The 23151-nt window shown below is 39.6% G+C and overlaps 2 protein-coding genes across 5 annotated transcripts in view; both read right to left on the reverse strand.

The window, feature by feature from the left end:
- entpd1 (ectonucleoside triphosphate diphosphohydrolase 1) overlaps nt 1-6101 on the reverse strand; it is a 266701-nt gene extending 260600 nt beyond the window's left edge. Inside the window, exon 1 of the mRNA XM_056268812.1 lies at nt 6098-6101. The gene's annotated coding sequence lies outside the window, so the exon portion shown is untranslated. The remainder of the gene's footprint in view (nt 1-6097) is intronic.
- The window catches only part of vti1a (vesicle transport through interaction with t-SNAREs 1A), a 142766-nt gene that overhangs the window by 21019 nt on the left and 98596 nt on the right, over nt 1-23151 (reverse strand). The window lies entirely within an intron of this gene.

Raw genomic sequence — 23151 nt, forward strand, 5'->3', positions numbered from 1 at the left:
CCCCGTGATCAAACACACCCACGGCTCTCAGGTCACACAGGGGCTAAGAAATGGCTGCTAACAATGCAGCATTTAAAGCATCACACATATGCAAAGTGCCTTTTACACATGGGAGAGAGAGGCAGAGCTTGCATAAGAGAGTAATGGAGGGAGAGAGAGACTGAGTACGGTAGCTTTACACTTCAGCAGGCATGTTTGTCAGATGTGAATGATACAGTGGATCAGCTGTTTCCTGCCATGCTCCCTCCTCTCCTGAAGTCGGCTGCAATGCTCCCTCCTCTCCTGAAGTCGTCATCTATCTATCTATCTATCTATCTATCTATCTATCTATCTATCTATCTATCTATCTATCTATCTATCTATCTATCTATCTATCTATCTATCTATCTATCTATCTATCTATCTATCTATCTATTAGGGGTGTAACGGTTCACAAAATTCACGGTTCGGTTCGATACGATACAGTGGTGTCACGGTTCGGTACATTTTCGATACAGCAAAAAGAAAGAAATGCCAGAGAAATTTCCTATTTATTAAAAGAAAAAATATTTTTAAATAAGTTTGAGTTTTCCTACATCTTGAAACTTTCAGGTTTATAAATGGGGGTAATCTTTGAAGGATGAACAAATAATGTTTTGGTCATCACATTAAAAATAACATTTAAATATAGGCCTATATTTATATATATAATATTTAGATAATATTTGAGTTTTGAAGTGCTAGAAAAAGATGTGTGAAGTACTTGAAAGCATTTCAGTATTCCAGCCAAACCTCCATGGTTACAGTTAGTGTTACTATATTAAATCCATGGTGAATGTTGCTGATCTGTGGACTTAAAGTCTATAACTAGATCATTCACGGCACAATGTTTCTCCTGGTTTCCACGTCAGCGCTGTTTGATCTAATAGAGATCTACGGTTAATAACTGAGAAATTTGAATGCTTCTCACTAGATCTAACAGCGATGTTATTACTTCAGTGACGAATTCAAATGTTTTCTTCACTGGATCTCTTAGCGCTGTGTAGTAACAGTGTCGCTTGATCAAGATAGGCTCGCGCTGCACAGATGTTGCTGGTCCGAACTGATAAACGGTCCGTGAAGCACAATATAATGAGTAGCGCAGTTTCGTTCCGCTTTCATTACGTTTGCCATTTGATGTTGCGCAACGTTGTGGTGATCGCGCCAGCGCGGATTTTGTCAGCAGGAAAAATGGTCCAAGGAATCGTTCGGTTTGTATGCGTACCGAACCGGAAGCCTCGTACCGAAACGGTTCAATACGAATACATGTACCGTTACACCCCTACTATCTATCTATCTATCTATCTATCTATCTATCTATCTATCTATCTATCTATCTATCTATCTATCTATCTATCTATCTATCTATCTATCTATCTATCTATCTATCTATCTATCTATCTATCTATCTATCTATCTATCTATCCATCCATCCATCCATCCATCCATCCATCCATCCATACATCCATCCATACATCCATCCATACATCCATCCATACATCCATCCATACATCCATACATCCATAAATCCATCCATACATCAGGATCTATTTTATGTGTAGTGAATAAAATACTGTGAATACTGGCCATCCTTTTAAATCGCTCTCTAAGTCCAAACACGGTCAAGTTCATCCATGACCCTTCACCCCTGTACGAACCACGGCTCAACCCTGCTGTTTGCTCTCAAGCAGCCAAAGAATTCCAAACCCACAGGGCTTAGACGGTGCTCTCTCCCTCTAACACACAAGTAAAAATGCCTGAGTAACCAACAGGTACAAATACTACCTCGCTGCTCTCTGCCAAATGCACAGATGCCCCATTTAGTGAGAGGGTCTGAAAGAGAAGAAAAAGAAATGAAAAAGGGGGATGCAGACTGGCTAAGAGGGGTTTCTTTCCCTCTCCACTGCTTGGTTAACCAACTGACCTGCAGTCAAAGGAGCCTTTGTGAGCGCACTCTGGCGGTCGGCCAATCAGATCCTCGAGCTTGTCTGTCTCCAGGCGGGAAATGGTGCCCCTGGTATGCGGCGAGAAGCAGAATGCACAGACAGACAGGCCGGCTGCCGGCAGGCCCTCTCTCTTTCTTTCTTTCTTTCTTTCTCCCTCTCTCTCAAAAATGCCCAACCTCACTTCACTGAGGGGAAAATTACCTGACTGGCCCCCAGCCAGAGGATCCGCCTGCCCCAGCACCACTTATTTATTTAATAGTGTACCTCTGCCCTTGCCTCTCCATGCCCTGACACCTACTGTCTGCCAGCTACAACACATGCACACACACACACCAAGGAATGAACACACACTCTCTGGATCCCTGAAAAAAGCTTTTAAAAGTCCAAAGAGCTTCCTAAAGCAAGGTGTGAAACCCACCTAGCGGCCTGAACCCAGAGGTCAGAGGGCGCTCACTGTTACCCTCTTTCCACCCAAATGGTGCTGGTGCCGGAGTCAGTGTTTGACCGGGAGAATTGTCTCAGAACTTTAAAGCCAAACAGATGATGCAACTGACTACATTACTACATAACCTGCCCACAAACAAGCATGCATGCATGTAACTTGATTTACATATAATCATTTAGCAGGCACTTTTATCCAAAGGGACTTACAAATGAGAAACACTGCAAGCAATTTATCATACAAGAGCCAACGATATTGGAAGCACTGCAACGGCAAGTTTCATGAGTAAGCCAGAGTTGAACAGAAGTACATATATATGCATAAAAATGTTATAATAGCTATATATTAGGGCTGCGTATTGACACAAATTTCACAATTCAATTTCGATTCACAAGCTTGCAATTCGATTCGATTCGATTTGATATGGATTATTTTGGATATCAGGTACAATACACTGCAAATTTTCTCAAGGAAAACAAATCTCTTAACTATTATTGTAAACTATGGGAGTCAGTTGTAGCCTATAGGCTTAAGCCTACTATAATATTGAAGGTAAAAATTAACTGATTTGTATACAAACACTTAAAATACACTTTTATTTATTTTTATAATAATAAAGTTATATGAAATTATATCAAAATTTAAATGGTGGCTGTCATAAAAACTTTCCAGATTTATTCAAACATGCATTAAATATTGAAGAACATTAACAATTACAATGCATATGTAATATGGTGCATATATTTAACAAAATGCTCCTCTCTAGAGTTAATTTTTCTGGCTGACTAACGAGTTTATGGTCACTGGATATGTTTTTTTCTGAGGTAAATGTGACGTTACATGACATTGTTTACTGACGTCTTTCCACGGTTGAAACACTGATTGAGTGATTCCATGTGACATGATACGGACTTGGATAAGTTGTACTCTATCTTTTAACACACTTTCAGATGCTCATTCATGTTTATTTCGCGCTGTAACTGGTATTATTAAGGCGGAAGAGAAGGTTATTTGCGCTCAGCTCTGCTGCTTCTCTTGAGCTGCGCCAGAGCGATCTCACGCCACAGCGCCAAAACGGTAATTATGTTTTTGAATTTCTTAAGAAAATGAACGTAATTTAAAATCTGAGACTTTGTTTCATATCAATAATAACAAAGCACAAAGATTATTGCAATTTATTGGATGGGATGCGCAAAACAATGTTCCATTCATTCATCAACTGAAAACAGGATGACTAATCGATTCTTGGGATTTAAGAATCGATATCGTTTCGTAAAAATGAGAATCGATTAAAATCGAGAAATCAATATTTTTTACCCAGGCCTACTATATATATACACTCACCGGCCACTTTATTAGGTACCCCATGCTAGTAACGGGTTGGACCCCCTTTTGCCTTCAGAACTGCCTCAATTCTTCGTGGCATAGATTCAACAAGGTGCTGGAAGCATTCCTCAGGGAGTTTGGTCCATATTGACATGATGGCATCACACAGTTGCCGCAGATTTGTCGGCTGCACATCCAGGATGCGAATCTCCCGTTCCACCACATCCCAAAGATGCTCTATTGGGTTGAGATCTGGTGACTGTGGAGGCCATTTTAGTACAGTGAACTCATTGTCATGTTCAAGAAACCAATTTGAAATGATTAGAGCTTTGTGACATGGTGGAAGTAGCCATCAGAGGATGGGTACATGGTGGCCATAAAGGGATGGACATGGTCAGAAACAATGCTCAGGTAGGCCGTGGCATTTAAACGATGCCCAATTGGCACTAAGGGGCCTAAAGTGTGCCAGGAAAACATCCCCCACACCATTACACCACCACCACCAGCCTGCACAGTGGTAACAAGGCATGATGGTTCCATGTTCTCATTCTGTTTACGCCAAATTCTGACTCTAACATCTGAATGTCTCAACAGAAATCGAGACTCATCAGACCAGGCAACATTTTTCCAGTCTTCAACTGTTCAATTTTGGTGAGCTCTTGCAAATTGTAGCCTCTTTTTCCTATTTGTAGTGGAGATGAGTGGTACCCGGTGGAGTCTTCTGCTGTTGTAGCCCATTCGCCTCAAGGTTGTGCGTGTTGTGGCTTCACAAATGCTTTGCTGCATACCTCGGTTGTAACGAGTGGTTATTTCAGTCACTGTTGCCCTTCTATCAGCTCGAACCAGTCTGGCCATTCTCCTCTGACCTCTGGCATCAACAAGGCATTTCCGCCCACAGAACTGCCGCTCACTGGATGTTTTTTCTTTTTCGGACCATTCTCTGTAAACCCTAGAGATGGTTGTGCGTGAAAATCCCAGTAGATTAGCAGTTTCTGAAATACTCAGACCAGCCCTTCTGGCACCAACAATCATGCCACGTTCAAAGTCACTCAAATCACCTTTCTTCCCCATACTGATGCTCGGTTTGAACTGCAGGAGATTGTCTTGACCATGTCTACATGCCTAAATGCACTGAGTTGCCGCCATGTGATTGGCTGCTTGGAAATTAAGTGTTAACGAGCAGTTGGACAGGTGTACCTAATAAAGTGGCCGGTGAGTGTATATATATATATATACACACACACACACATATATACATACACACACACTCATATATATTAATTCTAAAAAATTTATGGATTAATTTTAATAAATGATCATTCTAACAATAATAATTCTGCAGATGAGTAGCTGATTATCTCTTCAACAATCCAAAGCACAAACTGCCACAAATGAAACTGAAAGTAAGTCGCAGACACTCAACACACAATCATCTTCATTAAAAGTATTGCCGCTCTCTCTCCTATTGTGGTCTTTGAGCTTGAAATTAGCTGATGATAACGTATATAATGATAATTATCTAAAATAAAATGCATCTCATATTTGTTGCTTTCTTTGATGCAAGCTCCATTAAATTTGCATAAAGCGCAGAAATTGAAAATCGGATTTATATGTTTTGCGTATAATGAGTGTAAATGAAACCGTTTTGATAATTCAGACAGCTATCCGATCAGTAAAAAACACATGAAGTGACCAGGTGTAAACAGGCCCAAGAACATGGCACAGAAAATTATCAAAATTTGTCTGAAAACCTGATAAACCAGATAAGAGAGAAACAAAACTAGACAGGGATCAGATGAAGGTGTGAGGTCTCAATGGTGTCAATCTCCCCCACACTGTCTGTTCATAGTTTACCTGGTATTTTTCACACACACACACACACACACGCCTTTTTTACTAGAGTAAGACAGAACACATCAAATTCTATCATAAAACATGTAGAGCGGGGAAACAGGCCCATTTTCTCCTCTCTACACATCTATCACTCTTTGTCATTCTTTCTCTTTATATTTATCATTCACTCTATTTCTGTCTGTGGCCAGACTGTTTCTCACAGTTATCAGTTGTCAGCTTTCTGGCTTGACATTTATGAGTGTACGGCTGCCCCAAAGCAATGCCATTTAAACTCTTGCACACACGATCCCAAATCTTGGGTTACATGCTAAATATTATGATTATTATTATGATTATAGAACACAACAACAAGATTCCTGAAGTAAAATACCTATTAGTTTTCTTCATAAAGAAATGAATTCATAAGATTTACTCAAAAATGCAGTAAAAACAGCAAAAAGTACTGTAAAAATATAAATTTCTTCAAAAAAAAAAAAGAAAATCGTATTATCCCCAAACTTTTGAACGGTAGTGTACTTCTGTACGGTAGTGTACTTCTGTAGAAGTCAGTGTTATTTTCACTTTATTTTTAAGTGTTTAATTGCCATATTTGAAGTAAAGAGCTACAGCCTATAATCCTGAATAGAGATCCACCAATCAGAGTAGTAGTTGTTTCCAGTGCAACAGAAATTGTGCCAAAAGAGCTCAGCAGTGACTGCCCACTCCTATCAAAATGCAAATGATTCATGTACACTCTTAAACTATTTATATATTTGAAAATGAATAAATTAATTTTTATATACAAATTTTACAATACAAAACGTAAAAAAAGCTGCCCCCCCCCATCCCCCCATTTCCATATACATTGTTGCTTTAAATCAAAGTTTGATTTAATAAACAAGCATCTCAGAGCTTGTTTATTTTAAGGTTTCATTGAAGTTTTTTTTTTTTTAAATAAATAAATACATTTTTATAAAATAATAAAATATGCAAACAATACTTCAGAAACCAAGGCTGCTAAAAAAGTTGGCAGTCACTGTTGGTCTCTATATGGTAATTCATTTATCATTAAGTCAGCATTTGTTTGTTGAGCACTGACATCCCAGATCACTGAAGCAGATTGTGGCAAATTCTATAATTGACCAATAAGGAGAATACATGCAAGGAACGATCTGAGCGGTTAACCTTGGGAGCTCAGGAGGAGGTAATACACCTCAACACACTTTCGTCTGCCAAAATCACCCTCATCCTTATCTGATCTTTCATTTGGGTTAAGTACCTCAAAGCCTGACGTCCCACGCAAGCAGCAAGAGTTAGAAGTAAGTCTGATGGGAGGGCAGACCGACTGAATTCGGCTTACACATGGAGTTGGAGCTGCATATTTTGCCTGTGTGGCAGGCTGCTGGTTTAGTTAAAGACTATAGTTAGAACGGCCATGGAGGAGAGCATGGCTCAGTGAGAAAAGGCAGAGCACAGACAGAGTCTCTCTATTTAGGCTCTTGGCCACAGTGGGCATTTAATAAGAGAGAATGTTATGTTTTGGGAAATCTAATTTGAGGCTCTTGTTTGTTTTCCTGGCTTTATTTTGAAAAAGCAGACCTTCTTTTTTTTTTTTTTTTACGCCTCCCGCTCTAGAGATGAGACCGACCGTCATGAGTTTCTAACAGCAAGTCTTTATGAAGTAAAGCCCTGAGAATCTTTTAGCGTTCAATAAAATACACTTTTCTGAGTCCTACATTAAATTAGGGACATAATTAATTGCAAGGTTATTTTCCATGTCAGCAAAGCATATGTACGTATACGGTCATATTCAGATTTTCCACGAAAATATTAGCCACCATCCTCTCTGCCTAATTGAGACTTATTCCCTTTGGGGAGGAAGAGGAGGTCGCTGGGCGTTAATTAATCCTGGTTTTTAAACGTAAATGACATTCATTAGCAGGGACCGGAGCCAAATAAGACTATTTACAAGCCGATAATCTGGACGGTTCCTCTGCTGTTTCTTTAATGTTACGGAACTACCTCTGCGGAGAGGATGAGAACAATCACACCCCCTTTTCCTGTCTTCACTTCTACAACAATTAAAAGTGAGCGAACAGATGGAGCCGTGGCCGTGCGAGCACGTTAAGATGCCCTTCATCTTCTCCTTATTTTCCATTACCGCTGCTAAAGACTTGCATTATACACTCAAGTATATAAACACACAAAGACAAAGCCAATCCCAATGATGCTAGTGATAAATTACCGAACAGATACGCCCAAAACAGTCAAGGTAACTACGCAAATGAAACGAATAATGCAGTGAGGCACACTAAACAGCCATGTCTTGTTCGAAAACCCATTTTTATCCTCATGACAAAACATTGCCAGAATGACAGAAAGGTCTTTGTATGACCTCTTGCTCTTGTTCACACACACATAGATATCGCCCACACACAGACGGTTAACAATGAATTTGTTAAGACTGCCTAAGCTTCTGCAAGGAGCAGGGAATTAAATAACAGTGGATTTATTGTGCATCGGCCATCTACTAACATTGGTGCCGGCCACCTAATCAAGACATCGGATCCTTTTCTGAGAATTTAAACTAGAAGTATGAAACAAACAGCCGATGGGAGGAGAGTTTGAGTCCAATTTGAATTACCCTCCCTCAATTGTCTTCTGCTGAAACAGATTCCTTCGAATTTTATTTTTTACCAGCACGGCCACCAAGGGCAGAGGTTAAACCTTTAAATGCATAATTCTCAGAAATGAAGCGTTCTGGTTGAGAAGTTGTTTTGTATTGATGTACGCCATCCAGATGGTGACGTAGACTTCTTACCTGTGCTTCATTTGTATGTATGATTAATGCCCTGGGTTAATCTTGGCTCCTATAGATGGCTTGTTTCCGGGCTACGATCAAACAGTGCGCTGACAGGCTTTTCAGGAAAGAGCGAAAGAGACGGGCCTGATCAGCCTCTCTCTCTTTCTCTGTCAGTCTGAGAGAGTCAGCTCTGACAGTGTCAGAGGTAGTTTCAAAGACAGGGCCGCCTCATGTCAGGCCGCCACAAAGAGAGATAAAACACGAGCCGACATGCGCTTCGTTTAGGTCCATTCATTAAGCTTTTATGTACAAAACCTCCAGTGGGAATGGATATGGAAGTGAAGCTGAAGATGCCATTTTTCTTACTTCCTTTCAGTGAATTAAAGGGTTATAGATCACCTGGATATGACTGAGCAGGACATTGTGGGACCACTGCAAACACAGTGTATAATATTCATGAATTCTGACAGTACATCTGCAGTATGTTTCTTTCTACTTACTCTTTCCATTCTGGTTGTCTTGAAATTATCCGTGCTAATATCAATCCTTCATTCAAGGTACCAGAATGAGCTGCGTGTAAAGAGCAGTTTAGATTCAAGAATGAAACAATTAAGGTACACTGCACAAATGCTCAATGCATACGGTGTGTGCTCACCAATGCCAGAGCTGACAACTGTAGATCTATTGAATAATGCTCTACTTTTATGGCACTGTATGTCATAAGAGGATGACCTTGTTTGACATAAGCCCTTTTCTTATGTGTCTAGTTTTCCTTGAGGATGTCAGGTAAACTTTTTTATTTACAGATACACTTTGTGATTTTGATCCTGCCTGAATCCAATCTGTTTTTTTTTCTCACAAAAAAAAAAAAAAAAAAAAAAAACTACTAAATTTTTTTCCAGATAACTGGGTTGTCTGATAAATCACATGACATAAAAAAAAAAAAAAAATTATTTAGAGAAAATAGTATTGAATTTGAATACTGTCCATAACATGGAAATTATTGGCTTACCAGCATTGTAGTATCAATGCATCAGTGGATTTTGTGATGAACACATCTAGTCAAAAGACACTCCCACTTTAGTCCAAACTAGATCCCATCTGAATCAGTAAACGAAATCACAGCTTTCCTCTGTAAACCCTAACTCAAATGTCATTTGGAAAACGTTACACACTAATAAGATGCTAAATGTGTGTCAGCCCCGTGTGACCTCGGCATTCTAGTTGTGTTAGCCAATAGGTCACACCCCGTGAAAACTAAGATGGTGGCCATTGTTTCACCTGCCACTGATCTTTGTCTTACTAAGTACAATGATTAAGGAATCAAACCTGTGGGAATAAGACAAAAGGATGCGCAGAGAGACAGGAAAATGCGTCTAGGCCCACATCAGCCCCCAGGGTAGGGTGCGGGGTGCGAGACGGGGAGAGCCCGGCCGGTGGCTATTTTCGATTCAACAAACGGGAGATCAGGTGACTGCTACCGATGGCACCGCCACCTCAACTCCAGCCCAGAGCAGCCTGGTATCTCCTCCCATAGATCCACTTACAGGGCCCACACAAAAGAGCCACACAAAAACCCAGCCAAGCTCAGGTGAGAGAAAACTCGGCTGGGTCATTGAGTTACTTGTTTTCAATACACCCTCTCCAGGCTGGTGTGCGTTTACAAGCACTTACTCTGGATACTCGATGATAGACGCAGTGGCTAAGTAGCATTAGATGAGCAGCACGCAGCTATAGCCATGGATACCTTACAAGACTTACAATAGTTAAAGTTTTGAGTGACAGTGATGACATTGGTCATGAGACTCATGCTGTTTCTCTTCCCTGTACTGGTTTAGCCGGATTTTGCAGAGTAAAAACCTCCCTGCACTGATAAAAATGGGTGCGCATCATCCAACCTGACCTCTTAGCTTCCAAATCGATCTGCTTATCAACCAGATCAAAGACACTCGCCGCTGATGTACATTTAACCTTACCCAGGTCCTCCCAGATCATGTCTAAATATTAATGATAATAAAGTCTCACACCCTTCCTGTGTCAGCCAATTACACCACGTATTGATCTGCGAATCTCTTGGCCAATTAAAACGCAGCCGTCGTAATGCGTTTAGGCACTTCAAAGGAAAGCGCCATTGATTTGTTTCTGGATCTTAGTGTTTACCGTTAGCAGAAGGGGGAAAAGGAGAAAACATTTTATTCAGCAGGTTGGAGAGGAAGTACTCAGACCCAGATGCAAGTTCGGCTCAATACGGTCACTCCTTCCTGCTGGCTTAAAAAGCACACAGTCCCGACCACCAACACATCAAACAGCGCAAGAAAGATGAGGCTGAACAATCCACGCACTTTACATAATAAGGGCTACAGGGCTTTCTAAGGGCTAATTTCAAGAATTTCAATCAAATATGGCACAATAAATATCCAGAGCATTAATAATACAGCCTCTGATGCAATGAAGTGCACGTTGTATCACTGCAAACAGCTTTTTGGCCTGGATCAATGAAAGAAAATGATTTGGTGTCCTTAATATATTAATTATATTATATTAATTAAAAAAAATGAAGTTTTAATATATTTTATATATAATAAATATACATGTATAACTTAATATATTTTATTAATATTATATTTTAATTATATTATATAATTCATTACATAATACATATATAAATAAATTGGGTCTGTGAAAGCGCTATATAAATGCAGTCCATTTACCATTTTAAATTTAAAAAATATATTTCTCATTAAATACTACGAATATTACTGGTTTGTATGACAAATTGCTTTTGATGTTCCTTATTTGAATGTCGCTTTGAATAAAAGCATTTCTTAAATTAATAAACGTTAAATAATAATAATAAGAAGTAGTTATAAAATAAGAGTTGTTCACAGAACAGCATGAAAAATGCGAGGCTGAAGGTTTTACCAAGGACATCAATGTTCTAGTCTGGTCTTCTGACCCTTTAACTCAAATCAGCACCAGTAGTCAACTGGAACAAGCAGAACACACATTTATTACCACGGCCTGCAGCCTCATGTAAACACTAATAGCGCCGGGGGCCAACAACATTTCTCTCCTTGGGATCACATCAACAGTCAAGAGGGAGGTGGCATTGAAAATCCCCAGTGTAAATTTTGTGTGGAGATCAGAGCATAATAGTCATCTTGACAAGAAAACGGAAAAAAGACTGAAGTATAAAAAAAGAGTTAGAAAACTGTTGAAAGCTAATGACCACAGATTAAACGCTGAATGACTTTATGAGCATAAAGGTTAATCTCCATATGGGTTGTGTGTCATCCATTTCTTTGGAGGAAGGCCATTAACGGAATAGATCATTAAAATACATTCTGAACAAGAAAAAAACCCTTTCTTTTAAAGAGCCCTTGGAATCACTTGACCACCACAGTTTGCACTTCTGTGTAATTTCCACTTTTCACAGCACTATAGATATCAAAGCTAACAGACATGGACTAAAAACTACAAAAGGCCAATTCAAAAAAATTGCTTGATACATGTATATCAGAGCTTTACTCTCGGGATGGTCTGAAGATGCAAAACAATGGCACGCGTCTTTGTCCATTATGTGCTGGACTGGGAGTCTCTCACTGTTGCGGGCTTGCAGTGGACCAGTCTTCACTGCTGTCTTTGTACTGGTCTGTGAGGAAGGGTCATCACAAAGACCTCGATCAGAGGACACAATACAGCACAACTCAGCGCTGTAGCCCTGGCCTGCTCATCATCCAGGAACAAGATAGAGCAAGCCTATTCAATTGAGGAGAGACCCTGGCCCCAGAAAGATAAACCTCACAATGAAGCCACAACTAAACAAAACAACTGAAGACACAACGACAAGAAAGAAAACGACTTGAGAGCGAAGGAATAATGTGAATGGGAACCTTGAGGGTTTTAGTTACAATATACCAATGCGGGAAAACAGGAGGGCGAAATTCCATAGAGTGAATAAATGAAGCCTTCAAGTGGGTAATAGAGGCGCTGATTGGTGCTGATAAGATGGGTCAGCACTTCCAGTGTCAGAACTATAGTGAGGTGGCCAGACAGAAGGGAGGTGAAGGGAGCATGCTAACACTCACTCCAGCCATTGATTGATTTACAGGCAGGAGACAAAGTGTGCCACTCTCACTGTCAGGATGGGAGTATCTAGTGTGAAAATAACCAAACAACACACTCAGGCATTGACTAAAAGAAAAGCACACAGTGAAAGCAAAATAAGCCGATGGAATATGTGCAAGAAGTGTATGATGCCTAAAGACTACAATATTACAAAACATATTATACATACTACGCAAATACTCACTTTAAGACTTTTTAATCAGACAAATGTGCTCTTAGAAGTTTAAAGTAAACATGAAAAATTCTAATTCCAATTAAATTCCTAAATTTGAATGAGTTACCAAACAGGATGCAGAATTGCATTTAAAGTGCCTAAAGTGCCAGACGGCCCAGTCGGATGCAATTAGTCTATCTAGCTCTGGAGGCTTCATCAGTGTCACTTCACTCGAGTGATATAAACAGTAACGTTGGCATTATGCTTATTTTTTTTTTACAAAACCTACGTAGGTTTGTGCAGGAAGTAAGGCTGGAATTACTGACGCCTTGTTTGAGGCAGTTCAGAATCAGTTATTTCTTTTCACACAAACACACACACACACACACACACACACACAAATGGATAGATGGATGGATAGATGGGTAGACGGATAGATAGAAAGAAAGGAGGAGTTTTTGCTCTGGAAGAACATGTATTTAGAAATGAATAGGGTCTATTCTGTTTGGACTGATGTGACAGAACATTAAGGCAGGACACAGCGTCTCAGACTTTAGATACTCGCATTACACTTTGTTCTCGGGATGTCTCGCTTTTGCTCTGCTTCATGCGCTACCAAAAACTATAATGAAAGATTTGTGAAAGGAAAGCAGTGTTTAAGATGGTTTATGTGAAGCCTAAAATGCTTGACCACAGGGCAGTTTTAGACAGGACTTTACGCATCCACATCTTATTAAATAAAGCTTAAGTCTGCCAGCGAGGTTTGCTTAAAATGCAGGCACAGAACCTCTGTGTGTCTGCCGTTCAAGCAAGCAAACAGTCTGGCAACATCACAAAAATGTCTCCGGAAAGTGGACGCTCACATGCGTGTGATGAGCAGGTATGTACTCAGGTCAGCTGAGGTTTGGGATTTGAACCCCATCAGCAAATAGGCTGGGAAAGTGACACAAGCCTGCCAGGCCAATGGGGATAAAGTCCTGACAACCTCCTCATAACGTTAGCCCTGGCGCCATCACCACTGACTCTTCCTGAGCACTGGCGAGCAGACAGGAAGCATCATCGTAACCAAACAAACAGTGAAATACACAAACGGACTGACCGGGTCACCAGAGAACTTCTGGATGGATATGCATGTGAACATGAACAAACAGAAATTTCAACTCACCCCATAATGTACTGAACACACATACGTTTGTTTCACCATATTGGAGAGTACATTGCAATGATTTTGTATCAGGTTAATGACATTTTCTATTGCCTAACCCAACCCATACCCATAAACCTACCTATCACAGAAACGTGCAAAACGCTATTGAAATAAAAACATGTTTTGGCCAATTTTTAAGCCTTTTTGACTAGTGAGGACCAGCACACACACAGACCATGGAAGACTATTAGAGAGAGAGAGAGAGAGAGAGAGAGAGAGAGAGAGAGAGAGAGAGAGAGAGAGAGAGAGAGAGAGAGAGAGAGAGAGAGAGAGAGAGAGAGAGAGAGAGAGAGAGAGAGAGAGAGAGGAGAGAGAGAGAGAGAGAGAGAGAGAGAGAGAGAGAGAGAGAGATACTTGCTGGCACCTGATTTGGGGAGGATATTTAATTACAGAGCTCTTGTGAATGAAGACCATTCCTTCGAGAATGTGTGAGATTGCGTGTCACTGGCCATGTCAACGTAATTACGCTTAGCCTCTGAATTTAGGAGAGGATGGAACAGAATGTTTGTATGACCTCACTCACTGTCAACAAAAGTCAGTGTCCAATCCAGCTCTTACTCATTAGTCATTACAATCGTTAAATAAGTTAAAACTCAACAAGATCAGCTGATATGAAGCTTACAACTTTCACACTATATGTACATGTTAGTAATGCCCAGAAAATGTGAAAACTCTGCATTCATCTCTTTGTGTCATTGTCCAAGTCAATACAAACTTACTTTTTGTTCCGTCACTATTCAAACCCAGTTTGCTTCCATAATTTAACATATTTCTGAGTGAAACAGGATACAAAAAGGGCAGGAGTTTACCCATTGAAAACTGACTGGATCTTGAAATGAGGGTGTTCCATACCATTTTTAGAATTATTTTACTTATTACAACATTTAATAAACTAGATGTATGTTTATAAATCAATTATTTGAAATAAATTATTAAAATAATAAATTATTTAATTATATTTATATTTACTATTTACTTTTGTTCATTGTTAATACCCAATATTAAATAAAAGTTTAATTTAATGTTTGTCCATAATATATTAACTTAATTTTTACAACTAAAAATATGTAGAAATTATTATTAACCTAGAATAATAAATGAAGCAAATTATTACTAATTGTTAGTTTATGTTAGCTAATGTATTAACTAATGTTAAAAATCTGAATCTTACTGTAAAGTGTTACACATTTGCACCAATGAATCGCGCAAGGAACAAGTTTGAATAAAGTCAATAGGGATGGAGTATGGATTTCATGTTGACTTTGAGCTAACATTATTTTGCTCAATCCAAAATCATATTAGGAGTCAAGCTTGAGTAAATCAAGTCGATAATACCCAATATACAAAATAACCTGGATTAAAGACAGAAGCATTTAGTAAATCCCTGTGGAGGATCTTGAAAAAGAGACTATTCAATTTGGGAGTTGGCGCAGCTTTAGGAGAGAAGTGCGATCCAGAAAGACAGGTAGCGACAGAGTGCTGTTGACCCTGGAGGTGCAAACAAACGTGGGTGTTGCGGGGGAGGCTGCCAGCTCGAGAACGAGCGAGCGAGCTCTGCTGACAAAGTGGAGAAAGGAGGAGAGCAGTGGATTGAGGAGCTCCAGCTGGCATAAGGCCTGGTGTAGCACTAGGACCGGCCGCCTCTCCAACCCAGACGCACAGCCAAGGGCCAGCACGCACTGCCAGCTGGGAAGACACCCTTACTGTGGAGCGCTGTACTCCAAACAAACAAAAGCAAACAGACCACAGACCTGTTATTAGCCTGTACCAGCATCCGGCGCCTGTAATTACAACTGACTCAGGATCTGTACACATTCAGCGCACATTGAGACAAGCAGAGAGCAAAAATTTGGGATTTTCATACATGGGCAATAAAAGTTGAATTGAGCAACTCTAAACTCAACAGGGTTCATTTTTTCTGTGAATCAAGCTTAACAAAGATAAAGATAATAAAGTTTCCCAAACTTTTCCATGCTAGAAAAATTGTATTACATAAATATTATTACATATTAAAAAAGCTAGTTTTATCTTTCCAAGTGGGCTGCAAAGAAACCAAATAAAACTTTTTAGCTAGTTCCTGTGAAACAGCCTGTGCTATAAAGATTTAGTGTCTGTGTGGACCACTTTACCATAATCCAATAGTATTAGGAGGACATTTTTCAGTGGTCATGCATGAACAATTTGCAGGATAAAAAAACGTCCAATGAATGAGTCATTTAGTGAGGTTGTATCATTCACGAGTCCAGGAGGAAAGATCCTTGGGATCTGGCACCATCCCATTACCTAGAATGCACCCGGCCTTCCCTTAGCATTTCTTTTCAAGAGGAGGGAAAAGGTCAGAAAGATTTAGAAATGTCCTAGAAACAACTGACTGTATCAGCAACCAAATCAACTTATCAAACATGCCCGAGTTCAGGTATTTCATCAAATCTCCTCAATACATTAAAATGGAGATCAGCACAGGGCAGAATGAAAGAAAACCGGTTAGCAAAGACCGTCTGACCCATCAAATGCACTTCTCTGCCAGTACAAAATAACTACGGGGACGTCAAACTTCAGAAGTCATTCAAACTGAACATCAGTGGTACAGCTGGTACAAGCTGTAACAACACACTCCAAGTCACCATCAACACGCTGCCTCATAGAGATGTTGAAAGCATCCTAGCTTTAGTTCTGCCAAAGACAAAAAGACAGGTTTTGGAGACAAAGATGACTCGTAAGAGCAATACGCTGTCAGTCAAAGACAGTGAAGTCGTTTTTTTTAAAGCTGCCATTAGGTAATTATGCAACAAAAGCCGAACAACAGCCTTAATGAGCGTATGAGGTGAGCCATAAAGTCCTTACATGCCTCAGGGCCTTCAGCGTGAGCTCTCTCGCTCTCTCCAAAACAAAACACACGCATACAAACATTCACACGCAAAACCTGTCACCCACTGACACCGAGATTTTTATCAATTCACTTATTAATTTAAACACAAACACATTAATTGGGGGAAGGGGGTGGGGGGGGAGAGAAAATATGAAAGACAATATAACAAAGAGAAGTCTGAAAGCTTGTGCAGGGAAGACATTAAGTATATGTATGCAGCTTTCTGACCGAGACTAAATGTGAAGAGTCACTAGCCCTGCTTGTTCACCTTTACCTGGACTTCTTCCTACTGTTCATTTCAAGAACAATACATGTACAGGACGCGTGGGGTGGGGGGGTGAAACGGGATACGAAATAGGAGATAGTGCCTGCTCAAAAATTTGATGACAAAATAACCAATAAAACAAACATGGGATCAGATAATAGGGTCAATTCAGGAAAGCCCTTTTATGTAACTCAACCTAATGAGAAAGAGATGACAAAAGTTGCCCAATTTACCAGAATTCATAAGCAACATTGTGAATATCATGATGATTTATATTTGGTCTTTGTTTCCACCGGAGGTTTAATAGCCAAAATAGTGTCTCTGATTAGTAGAAAAATTACCAAAGAATTTTTGTGAAATCAATTCAAACCGTCAAACCATTCAAACTGTGTGTGTGTGTACATATATACATATACAGTATATTCTATCATATTTACTGTATATTAACTATATATATATATTTATTTATAACAAATGTATAATATATATATATATATATATTTTTTTTTTTAATTCCTGTATTAAACATTTAAAATCAAATTGGCTACAATAGCTGCAATGATGGTTCTTTTGATTGAAGAAAATTGGCCATTTTGGAGGATTAAATAGAGCTATATATATTGAATGTCATCAATAGGCTGAAAAATTCTGAGATCCAGGCAAACGGCCATGTGTATATTAATGCCAAACAGCTGTTTAACTGTTCGAAAATGTTTGATGGATGCTCAAATTCACCCCAAAAACACACACACATAGTGCTTCAGTTTCACTAGACCAGACAGAAAATATGCACCCTCTTACCATGTATTAGAACAGAAAACACAACAGAGGGCAAAAAAGTTGGTCGCCATGACGAATGTCACTGTCAATCAAAAAGTTCCAGAGGAAGTTTTCATTGAAGGTAGGTAGGTGATGTCTGTCTCCTTCCCCGCAGGACAATCACAGGGCCCTGTGCAGCGACAGCCGCCCGACACCAGATCAAACGGCACACTGCCCTTGGAATGACACTGCAGCCACTTCAAGGGGGACGTAGTCACTGATCTCAGAACAGCGCAGCTAACACCCTGACGAGCGATACCTTTACGAGGTCGGAAACGACAGAGGAGGAGAAGCCCGTCACTCCAATGTCATACACAGTGACCCCACCGAGTTTAATAATTGGAAAAGTGGAAAAGATCGACTGACGTAAAGATGTAAAAGGCAGGATTATTTCAAGGGTAAAATACCAATTGTTCTGAAGCATTCAGTCACCACAGCATCATAAAAAAATATCATAACCAATATGGTAGTGTTACTTACTACACTTTTCATCTCTGAGGGTCTGTGGACTGATATATCAGTTATGTACATACAGTTATAAAATATATTATATTATATTAACTGTTATTACAATGTATGGTTAAAAGAAACATGATTTAATCACTTATGTATGTTTTTAAAAGTAAAAAAAAAACAGATCATATAATATATTCCACATCATTTCATGTATATTTTTAAATATATATATATATTATATAAATTTAATGTATTAAATTAATTAAATATAATTATTTTTAAATATATATTTAGATGACACAAATATCTGGGTGAGAGGTCCTTATGCCAGAAAAGATTGATTCCTGTCCTATATTATTATGTCCTACCTTAAAATGGAGGCTAAATAGATGCTGCTAGCTTTAGTATAGTGGAAAGGATATATACACATGCATTTTTTCTCTCTTTCAGAATGATGTAGCCCTAGTGTAAAAACTCATCACTTAACATGTCAGTCCTGAGTTTGTTTGCAGCTCAAACATGTGTGTGCTTTCCAAAGCAGGCAATCAGCACACACTAATAGGAGTGGGAGAGACACAGTTTAAGTGTCACTGTTATCCATGATGCTCTCAGCAGTGGGTAATGAGGCTGAGGTGTGTGTGTGTGTGTGCCACAGGGGTTTATCCAGAGGCCTGTCAACTTTCCAGCAGCCTGCTACACATACACTCACAAACTCTTCATTTAGATGCTCATGAAACTTTACAGCTTTACACATTGACGGTATATGCACAAATACACACACACTATGGAGCCATCAGTACTCATTATTGAATATAAAATTCGCACGAACAACATGCAGAGAAAGTCTCTTCCCATGAAACTAGTCTTAAACGAAAACATAAATCTGACACATGATACTGACATTGTGACCACGGTCGACTCAAGGTAATGACAAGGTTGATAAATACCCCAATACAATGGTATTTTAATTCAAATATTTTTAACTAGTTATTTATTTGTGAAAAATTTACTATAACCTTTATAATGTTACAAAATATTTCTATTCCAAATAAATGCTGTTGAATTTTCTATTCAAAGAATTCAAAAAAAAAAAAAAAAAAAAAAAAATGCATCACGATTTTCTACAAAACAGCAAAACTGTTTTCAACATTGATAATAATATTAGATATGATAAATGTTTCATGAGTATCAAATCAGCATATTACCTTAGAATGATATCGTGACACTAAAGACTGGAGTAATGGCTGCTGAATGTTCCATCACAGGAATTACATTTTAAAATATATCAAAACAGAAAACAGTTATTTTTAAGTTGTAATAATATTTCACAATACTAATGTAAATACTGTATTTTTGAGATGAGGTTCATGTGTCTGGAGCTAACACAGTCAGTTATAGTCTATGTGTGCATACACAAACACACACACACACACATTTGCACATTGCCATTTGACTAAAACTGACTAAGACTGTTAGCTCCAGACATCTGAACTGAAATGTTGTGACACACAAGATGCTCAGAGTATCTGCTGTCCAAAATAAACCTGACACGCAGCATTCCTGAAGGGTACAAAACACCCCAGCGTCTAAAAGGCCTTTGCGAGAGCTGTGACCAGGAGAGAAACAAGATACTCAGTTACAGTAGTAAATCTTGCAGATGCGCGTCACCACGCTCCATGATACGTATAAACACACTCATCAATGCCACTTCACTTTAATTCAGTCAAGGCACTCCACAATTGACTGAAACAAGCAAATTATAAAGGATACTGTACAAGCATATTTTAAGTGAATTGGGTTGAGGTCAGGAGTTTGTTCAGTGCGGTTCAAATCTGGGCTAGTCAAGTTCTTCCACACCAGACTCAGTAAATAATTTCTATACGGACATCAATTTGTGTAAGGGGCACGGTCATGTGGAGCAGAAACGGGATCTCCCCGAACTGTTGCCAAAAAACTGGAAGCACAGAATTTTCTTGAATGTCATTGCATGCAGCTGCATTGCCATCTTTACTGGAATTCAGAGGCCTAGCAAACACCAAGACAACCCCACATGACTGTACCAACAAACAACTGGTACTGTGACAGTTAGCACTCTCATGGCATCAGCCAAACCAACATTTATGGTGGTGAAGCATGGTTTCCGCAGGCAACATTCACCACTCCGGCCGATGACAAATGTAGAACATGGAGTTCGCCACAGCTGCTCAGAAAGGAAATCAGAGAAATGCTGGGAAGAGAGCACCCACGAGGAGGGGCCATCCGCTCTGGAGACAGTTACCAATGGAAATTGCTCCAAATTTTGAACTTTGGCTCGTTCAAGATCTCATGCCACTGAAAAAACTCAATGGGGAAGGGGAAAATGACTGATCACAGAATCAAAAACAGCAAAACAGATGCACTAAGCACCTTTTGATTCTCAACACGTGACTTTAAGTGTATAGAAGAGAACATCAGGATTATTATAAAGGTTAGTTTGTAGAGTAATGCCTCATCTTGACAGTTGGTAAATTTAGACAGAGCGAAATTACGACTCCGCTTCTGAACAATCTTTGTTCTTCCTTCAGTCTATATCAGCCGTTCATTATGATTTTGACAGCAGACCTTGATGTCAAAGAATTTCGTACTCGCACAAAACTATACGGCGAAGTGCGTGTAGGAGTTTGTTTGCGAGGATGGGAGTGAGTGTGTGGGAGAAAGAGAGCCGTGCCCCCGTCACTTCTCCACCCTGCTCTCTCGGCTCCAGCATCTTAACGAGGCTTTTCCCCTCGCTTTGCAGAACGAGGGAGAAGCCAAATAAATAAAAGAATAAAAGGCGAGCGAGAAGAGGGAAAACACACACTGAACTATAATTTGTTATATCTTTCAGCTCCAATTAAAAATAATATCAAATCTTTTTGTTCAACTTCATAACAAGACTTCAAGAGGGCCCCCATGACTCTTTTTATTTGCATCCCTCAACAGCCCACTGGTGCTCCTGAATCACATTAATTATATGACCTACATAGCACGTCGTTAATATTCCAAGCTGGGAGAGGAACTGGGAGCCAATACGGTGGAAGTCTAAATTTGGAGATCTTCAGGACATCAGAGCTCCCGCTTTTCTGGGTTTGCGCTTTGATCTCCTCCCTCTTGACATTGTTTGCAAATGTCTGTTTAATGGGACTGGCAAACACCAGAATACAACCACATTCTGGGTTTTTTTTCGCTCTCCCGCCACCATCCCTCCCCTTTTTTTTCTCGTCTGCTATCACGCCGTGCCGATGACGACTCTTGGAACGTAGAAACAAAGGGAGACAGAGAGCAAAATCAAGGAAGAGAGAGAGGTGACAGTGTGGCTCACCTCTCACAATACCACGTCTACTGATCTAATCGCTGCTGGGATCAGAGCGCTTAGTGACAGAGAAGTGTTACAGCTGTTCGGGATGTACAAAGTCGGAGCTACTCTGCTTCACAAGTAATGTGTTATGAATATGAATATTTCATAAAGAGGTGGGGGGGGGGGGGACACACGCGAGGCACTCCAGTTGTTTGCACATTAACGCACAACACTCGAAGTAAGCGGCCGTGTTTGCGCCCAGAGACGTGGAAAACCTGATGTCTTAATCAGTGTCCAGCTGTACTGTGGGCTCCTTCAGAAGATCGAGGCCTGGCTCCTCTAAGCTCGGCCATGAATATGGAGCTGTTCTGCGGTGCGGGGCTTGGTTATGTTTTCTGTCTGATATTTCTGCCCCATTCCCATTTCAAAGGGAGGTCCACCCAGGGGTTTGACTTTTTGATCTGCCTGGCGACTGACTCGACCACCTGCATGCGGTATCAGGCCCCTGGTCTCCGTGGAAGGCCGGGAAGGCAGAGCAGGAGCTCTGCGCTGGGCACTGATCCCAACACTACCCCTTCTCTCCTGCTTCTCACTCTCTGTCCACATCAGCAGGAGGCCTTTACCCATACTCCAGCTCTGAAGCCATAAGGATGCCATCACAGCCATTTTGAGGTGAAATGCTGTGTTACACTAAGTCTTCACAAAAATTAAGATTATAAAATAAAACAATAGCCCTCTTTACACCTTCCCTTAACATGCGTTTTAAAGGAATAGTTCACCCAAAAATGAATTCTGTCATAATTTACCCATTTAATTCAAACCAATAAGACTTTAATATTTCTTCTGTGGAACATACAAGAAGATATTTTGAGACATTTGAGCTCTTGTAACTTGTTCATGCAATTTAAATCAACAATAATATCCAATTAACAAATTATTTCACTGGATTACACTTTGAAATCTTGTTTCTCTAATTTCCCTCCCTAAAAAGAGTGGTTTAAAACTTTTTCTCTGCTTTACTGAAGGAAAATGAAATGCAAGAAATCATTGTTTTAAATGTTTTTAAACTTCGGTAAAAGACAGAAAGTTTGAGTTGACACAACTTCTAATGTAATATGTAAATTGCATTTTACATGAGCAGGTGTAATTGGATCGCTATCTGATCACACTGGAATTAAGGTGTAAACGCACTTTGTAAAAAAAATTGCATAAGAAATTCATGTTAATACCAGGTATAAAGGGCCACTGTTTTTTAGTCAAATCGGACTATGTGTTAACAGGCCTATAAAGGAAAGTTCACCTAAAAGTCAATATTCCATTATCATGTACTCACCCTCATGTCATTCTAAATCTGCATAATATTCTTTCTTCAGTGGAGCACAAAAGGACATATTGAAGAACGCTGGTGTCCAAACAACACTGGAACCCCGTCGAATTTCATTGTATGGACAACACAGAAACAAAAAACGCTGAGATGTTTTTCAATATATCAAAAGAAAGTCATACAGGTTTGATACAAAATATGGCTGAGTAAATTATGACAGAATGTTCTTTTTTTTTTGTGAACTA

The sequence above is a fragment of the Rhinichthys klamathensis genome, unplaced genomic scaffold (assembly GCF_029890125.1).
Source record: "Rhinichthys klamathensis goyatoka isolate OS25496 unplaced genomic scaffold, OSU_Roscu_1.1 h1tg000277l_1, whole genome shotgun sequence".
Classification (NCBI taxonomy): domain Eukaryota; kingdom Metazoa; phylum Chordata; class Actinopteri; order Cypriniformes; family Leuciscidae; genus Rhinichthys; species Rhinichthys klamathensis.